Source organism: Neophocaena asiaeorientalis, unplaced genomic scaffold (assembly GCF_003031525.2).
Source record: "Neophocaena asiaeorientalis asiaeorientalis breed wild unplaced genomic scaffold, Neophocaena_asiaeorientalis_V1.1 scaffold381, whole genome shotgun sequence".
Lineage (NCBI taxonomy): Eukaryota > Metazoa > Chordata > Mammalia > Artiodactyla > Phocoenidae > Neophocaena > Neophocaena asiaeorientalis.
This window is the reverse complement of record NW_020172812.1, coordinates 2,708,348-2,716,007: the sequence shown is the minus strand read 5'-3', so window position 1 is coordinate 2,716,007 and position 7,660 is coordinate 2,708,348.

Genomic DNA, 7,660 nt, shown 5'->3' with positions numbered 1-7,660 from the left:
CTCATCCCTCCCTTCCTCTCCCTCCTCCATCTTGCCACTGACCTAACAGCTTAGTTTCTGGATTGCAGGGCTGATATTGTGATTTCATTTCCCTCCTGTTCAACTCTGTCTTCTCAGAGGCACGAGAGTCACTGAGGTTTTGTTTTTTCCTTTGGAAAGTTCTCTGTTTGCTGTGATACAAGCAATATAATAAAAATTGTGCTTTTTGTAAGTTCTGGTTTTTTTTGTAAGAGGAGGTATCCGGTCCACCATCATGTCAAAAGCAGAAGACTTTCAGATCTCATTTCTTGGTAGGTTGGTAAGGCATTAAGGGTCTTGCTTGAGAACAATAAATGGAAATTATTCCACTAACCAAACTAGGCTTTTGTCTTATTGAACAAGACAGACAAGAGCTGGATTGTCTTCAACTGAGGACAAAAGCTAAACCTGGAACACAGAGAGTATTTGTAGTAATCTGGGGAAGAGAAAGGACAAAATGGAGTAACTGGAAAGAGGAACAAACTCTACTGGATGAGTTTGATTAAGTTCTTGCTGTTTGGTGAGGGATGTGAATCACAAACCAAGCAAAAATATGTCCATTTTTTATAATAATGTGAATTTGGATCTACTTTGGAAGAAGCAATGAAATTCTGAATTTGGCTCTGAGGTAGGTGAGAGTGGGAGCCAGGGCCTATTACTTGTATTGGGTAATATCTGGAGAATGAAACTTACTTCGATCTTATTATTTTGGTCTCTGGCAGAAATGTTTCCACCATATTAAGATGTCTCATAGTTTTTACAGCATGCTAATATAAAAAAATCATCTTAAGAACATTCTGTCTTTTGCAAAAACACATCTTAAGATATCTATTAGATTACTCAGTGTACCTTAAACAAGAACCCACACATACAAAATTCATCCTCAAGTTCAGTGCCAGGAAAAACCTTGTCTTCTTAGAAAAATATGTGTCCTTCTTTTTATCAGACTAAATAACCCTTGTGTTTCCTGTCTCAACTTTTCTCCTTAACTCCCGAAAAGGTCAGATCTAAATTAAAATCACTTGTGGTAACCAGTGCATCCCAGCTGCCCGGCCCCATCTCTGTCTCTGATCCCAATTGTAAAAGTAGTTTGATTATATTTTCATATTGTATCATAAAAGCAATACATTAATACAATATTCATTATTCATTGTGGGAAATATAGACACAAAAAATGAAGAAAAATAGCAACTGTTACTTTTGAAACATTAGTGTACATTCCCTGGTATTACCATCCCCACACCCATCCCAACTTCATTATTATTATTTGGTGCCAGTAAGAAAAACTGACTCTGACCTATGCAGGGGAGGAAATTTTCATTTTCTTCTACTCATCTTAGGTTCATTGACTGGGATCCTGCAAATTAGACAGACAAAGATAGGTTAGCAGGGGAAAAACAAACAGAGGCTTATTGACAGGCATATCATATTTGTACCTGGGAATACACAGAGAGCTTATATAGCATCTTAGCAAAGAACAATAATTTTCTAGTGAAGTGACAAGATTAAAGAAAAAGACTTTGGGTTTCTAGGGGCAGGCAGCAGATTATGGGAAGGCAAACATATGGGAAAGTCAATAGTGGATAAGAGCTAATTTCAGCTAGGTTCGTTATGTAGATTCTTCTGGTGCCTTCTCTGGGTTGATAAGGGTCTAGAATAGTCTTGGTGGTTAACTTCTGACCTTCCTGATAGAGAGAGGAGTGGGGTACATCTTTGTAAACTTATGTCCTACTTTTAGGCAAATGGGGAGAGCAGAGAGCTTTTCTTGTATCAGTTCTTCTCAGATGCCTTCGGCTCAAGTTAATCACTATGCCAAAGTGCCGTATCTGGGGGTGGCAAACCCTGCTACCCTTCAGTTATTTAAATAATAAAAAGTATTTGTTAGGAGGACACTAGTAAGTTCCCATAGTTCAAGTAGAATGCTCAGGCCTCAGAAAGCACGGGAACCTTGGTGGCCCTCAGCCCGCAGCAGTGAAAATCACAATCTCCCTAGGACTCATCTCCAAACTGCTTTTTTTCCCTGCATGTCGGCCAGCACGGAGCACTGCATTTGGCAACCCCACTAAGACTGCAGGGAATCAGGCAGGGCCCGAGAGCCCGTGCAAATGGATGTGCGGTGGTTCTGTCACAGTCAAAGCAAAGTGGATAAAAAGGAGTGTTTCAAACCACTGGGCCACCTGTTTTTCCTCCTTTGTGTGGTCACAGCCAAATGTTCATGAATTTATGTTGCCCCACACCTATCGCCACTGCTGCGAGAAAGAAACCCTGGGCTGACTCTCATTCTGGTGGATTTCCTGATTGGGCATCAGTTGCTTAGGACTGTGGTTTTCTCCTGCCTCCATGCCCTTCCTGCCTCTCATCCCACCAAAGGTAGCTGGGTGACCCAGAGGAGAGAAGAGGGAGTCCACACTGGACGGGAGGCCACAGTCCCCCTAAGTACATTACACATAATTAAAGCAAAATAGAGGTTGATTCTATTTATTTTAAAACTTACTAGTAGAAGATGTGAGTCTATTCTAGACCCTCAACAAATGACACTTAAAAGAGAACATCCCCAGATGTGTATCCAACACAGTATTTCTCAATACTTATGGGAACACTCATTTATAGAACACTAGTGCAGTCGGTGATATTAATATTAATTTTGAGGAAAGAGTTTTGGCAGTCAAACTACATTTGGGAAACACTGCATACTATATTATATTTTTGGATATGCAAAATGTACTGTATCAAACTAAAGGCTCTAGGAAATGTTACAATTTCTGTCCTGTCTCTCTAATATATAAATATATACACTAAAATATACAGTGATTATATTCCACAGGGTAAGTGAAACTGTAGACATTTTTTCTTTGTTTTGCTTTCATTATATTCTGATTTTGATATTATACTCTGATTTTTCTGTAATACATATATATAAAAAGTTAACAACTCATACAAAATAGATGACAATTTAAAGATTATTTTTTAAAAAATAAAGATTAAATAGACGTTAGATACAACAAATAAGGAGAATTTGTTCTCATCAAACACCAGAAGTGTTTCATAATGCCTCCCATTATCTATTGACGTATAGTACATTGTCCATTAAATATCTGAATTGGATATCTGAATGAACATAGAAATATCAGAGTGCCTGTAAGAGTTAATATACTATTCCTATGTCATTACACAAATATTAATCCCTAAGATATACTCTACTATCAATTTTTAAAGTTCTTCATATTCTTTCGCCAATATGAGTAACAAGGACATTATTTCAAATGTTTTTTTAAATCAGGGATTGGCAAACTTTTTATGCAAAGAGCCAGATGGTAAATCTTTTCGAATTTGCAGGCCATACAGTCTTGGTTGCAATTACTCAACTCTGCTATTTCAGAGTGAGAGCAGCCGTAGACAATACCTAAACAAGTGAGTATAGCTGTGTTCCAGGAAAGTGTATTTATGGACACTAAAATTTGAATCATGTCCTTCTCACATGTCATTAAATATAATTATTCTTTTTATTTTTTTTCCAACCATTTGAAAATGTAAAATCATTCTTAGTTCATGGGCCATGTGTAGTCCCTTCCCATATCACAATAGCATTTTTTTTTTCCAACCATTTGAAAATGTAAAATCATTCTTAGTTCATGGGCCACGTGTAGTCCCTTCCATATCACAATAGCACGTGGGAGAAGTGATGTTAAACGTCATTTCTAAGATGAAGTTATAAAGACTATAAATTTCTGTCTCGGATGCATGCTCTCTCTCTCAGATCTCTGCCATGTTGTGTGGTGAGGCCCATATGGCAAGGAACTGAAGCCTCCAGCCAACATCAGAGAGGAACGGGGGCCTCCTGACAACACCCATGTGAGTGAGCTTGGAAGCAGATTTTCCTCTTCCAGTCGAGCCTTCAGATGACTGCAGCCTCAGCTAACAGCTTGCATGCAACCTTATGGGAGAGGAGACTGCAATAAAATCATCCTAGAATCCTAACCCCACAGAAATTGTAAAATAATCAGTATGTATTGTTTTTAGCTGCTAAGTTTGGGGGTAATTTTTTATGCATGCCTATTAATACAGCACCTATGTTAGACCAAGATCTGTTGGGCTCCTAACACTAACCCTTCACATATTGCTGCTCTCAAGACTCCTCTGCTCTGACTCAAAACCCAACCCCTTGTCTGGGTGCCCAGCCTACGAACCCTGCTGTACTAAGACACTCCCTGAAACCCAGACTTAACTCCAGCCTTTGGAATGTCTGTGCGTCACATATGGAACTAGTAAAAGAAGAGGGGGAATTTTTTCCTGCACATTATTTTCCATAAAACACTGGTCAGATTTTCTGAATTTTGTGGTTTAAAGCATCTTTCCCTCTCAAGAAAAAGAAGTTAATTCACTGCTTCTTAACCTGCTGTGTAACTCTCCAGTCCTCCTCAATCACCTTTTCAGTATCTTTGCAGACAGTATATGGTGCTTTAAGTGACAATGCACAATCTATCCCACTGTTTATTGCTTCTTACTTGTCAGTATTAAAGGTCCTGTGATTGTTCAAGATGACATTTTGAAAAACATAAGGCAGGAAAAGCAAGAAAATAATGATCACTCTGCCAAGTCAATCACATGATCCTAACAGAAGCTTGGAGCCAGGCCAGCCATTAGCAGGAAATCATCACATTGTATTCTGTGGTTTCAGAGCACTGGAACTTCTTTATGTCCACAAACACGTCCTATACATTTAGAAAGTGACTGGGACTGTGCATTCTGTTCCAGTGTGAAGGGGTTTCAGTCACCTGAGCGTGTGGGCACATGTGTGCAGGAGGAGAAGAGAGACGAGGGGTGGGAAGTGGGGAAACACCCAGTTGTTCTAACTTCCCTTATTCAATTTGTTTCTTAATTAATCAGAGAACTCTAAATGCAGAATAAACTTCAAGAGATCATCAAAAATTCCCATTTGGTCTTTGAACTCCATCGTCGTATTTTCTACAAACTTAGGCAGCGTCAAGGGAGCTAAATCTGACTAACTTGACAAGGGCTATCCATGATGACAGGGTTACCGGGCACTAGGCTCAGAGTTCGGGCACCAGACTTAGACCCTCTCAGCTCAAATACCCCTCCATCATTTATTTTTGTTTTTGTATTTTTTTTCTTTTTCCTGCCCAGCACCTTCCCTGGGCCTTCTTTGGGAAAGAGCACCCCTTATTTTGGGAGATGATTCTCTCTCTCCAAACATTTGGTTCTAAAAATTCTAGTTCCAGTTATTCCTGAGGTCCAGTTGACCCTTTCCCTCTGCTATATATTGCTTCATCCACTCTGGATGTTGGTGATGGTTGCACAAAGTGAATGTGCTTAATGCCACAGAACTGCACACTTTAAAATGGTCAAATGGGGCTTCCCTGGTGGCGCAGTGGTTGAGAGTCCGCCTGCTGATGCAGGGGACACGAGTTCGTGCCCCGGTCCGGGAAGATCCCACATGCCACGGAGCGGCTGGGCCCGTGAGCCATGGCCGCTGAGCCTGCGCGTCCGGAGCCTGTGTTCCGCAACGGCAGAGGCCACAACAGTGAGGGGCCCGCGTACCGCAGGAAAAAAAAAACAAAAAAAAAAAACCAAGGACAGAAATTCAATTCAACAAATATTTACAGAGCACCTACTATGTGCCAGGCACTACTCTGTGTATTCTAGGGATCCAGCAATGAATGACACAGGCACAAATGCCTGCCCTCAGGCTTCCACAGTTTGCCACTATGTAGCTGCCCCAATTTTATCATTAATAGTTTTAAATATACATGTTTGCCAATAGAACATACAACTTCTTTTTAACAGTGGCATAAATCCTATAGTATGGGTGTATGAGAACTGTTCCAGCCATTTATTCATTGGTTAGCATTCAGTTTATGCTTGGTTTTGATTTTCACAATCAATGCTACAATAAACACCCATATTACCATTACATATATCCAATTATATACAATGTAATGATGCCTTTATTTCTTTTGAAGGGCAGGTTTTTTTAAAGCAGGATTTCTGACTCAAGATATATAGATAGACAGATATAGATATATACACATATATATGGTTTAATTTAATAAATTCATCGGATTACTTCTAAGAGGGCGGATTTCCCTACATCTTTAGCAACATTGAATTTTAAGTCTTTTAAAATTTTGCCAAGCTGATAGGCCAAATAGTTTGATATTACTGATTCAATTTGCTTTCCTCTGGCTCTTCCGCTAGCGATGGTGAGCATCCTTACATATGCTTATCGACCATTTGCATTTCCACCTAATAATAATTGCAAATATTAGAGTCAGACACCGCAATGTGCATTCTCTCATTTGATTCTCACAACAACCCTACCAAAAAAGATAGCATCTGCTTCCCTCCCTCCATTTTACAGATGAGAAAACCATTTCCAAGAGACAAATCACACCTTCGAGACGATGCTATTTCTAAAGAAAAGTAGTACTACCTTGAGTAAACAAAAACCACCAAATAGACGCATCCCTACCCATTCGTCCTCACTAACCCGTTTCTCCATTCCCCAGGTGTGCTCACCGGCCCTGGTACTATCCACCAGGTGGTGCTGAAGCAGGTGATCACGCTCCACTATCCGAAGTCATTCCCAGTGGAGCCATAACACCCTTGGTTTCCCCTTGTCTCCAAAATCGCGAGCTGTCAACTGACTTCATGCTTAATAGGCAAACCTAAACTCTGCGGGTGTCGCACCGGGTGCCCTGCCATTAATCTTTTGACCGATCCCTCCCCTTGGCCACTGTCACCACCTATGTATGCCTTAGAGACATGCCAGTTACCTGTGACAGGATTAATAGCTCATCCTACAAGATCTGTGTAAATATATGTGATTCACTACACGGTGTCATTCTTGAGACAAGGATATGCATAATGGAAATAAACACCCATGAGAAGATGTAGCCCCTTGAATATATATGGGTTATTTTCTTTTTCTTGCACACATTCCTAGTTCAGCATGGCGTGCAGTCCACATTAGATGGAATTGCGCCCTCCCTCAGCCATGTCCCCTAAGCTTTGGAAAGACATGTTTCCTGAGATTAAAATCACTGGCTAACGGTTTCCAGCCCCGCTTCCCGTCTCCCTTTCGCCTCTCAGCCTCCTCCTGCCTGGTTGGGGCTCGATCTGCAAGCAATGGTATCCGCAGTCCTTCGCTGACAGAGGGGGTGTCCAGATTCCGAGGTGTCGCCCTTTGGTGTAGTGCCACTTAAACCCAGGACCTACCCTCTCCCTCCCAATCCTCTCCTCCCCCCGCCCCGCGCCGCTCTAGGAGGAGTCAAAATGTCCTCTTCCCCAGCTGGAGGGGATTGTAGTGCGTAAACAGGATTAACTCTCTCCCACCCAGCTGCGCTGAGCAGCCCGCGGCCTGCGGGCCGGAGCGAGCCCCTTGGTGCGCGGAGGGCGAGGCACGGGAAGCGGGGGATGGTGGAGCTCGGGACCTCGGAGCTGTCCCTGGGGCGCGCTTCCTCGCCAAGGGGGGCGGGGGGTCATAGCCTCGGGAGCTGCTCCTCGGAAGCCGGGGCTGACGGCCGCGACAGCTCGGACTCCTAGCCGCAGCCTCTCTCCACCACCTCCCTCTCCCTCCGCTCGCTTCCTCTCCGCCCACCGCGCTCTAGCCGCCGGGTCGCAG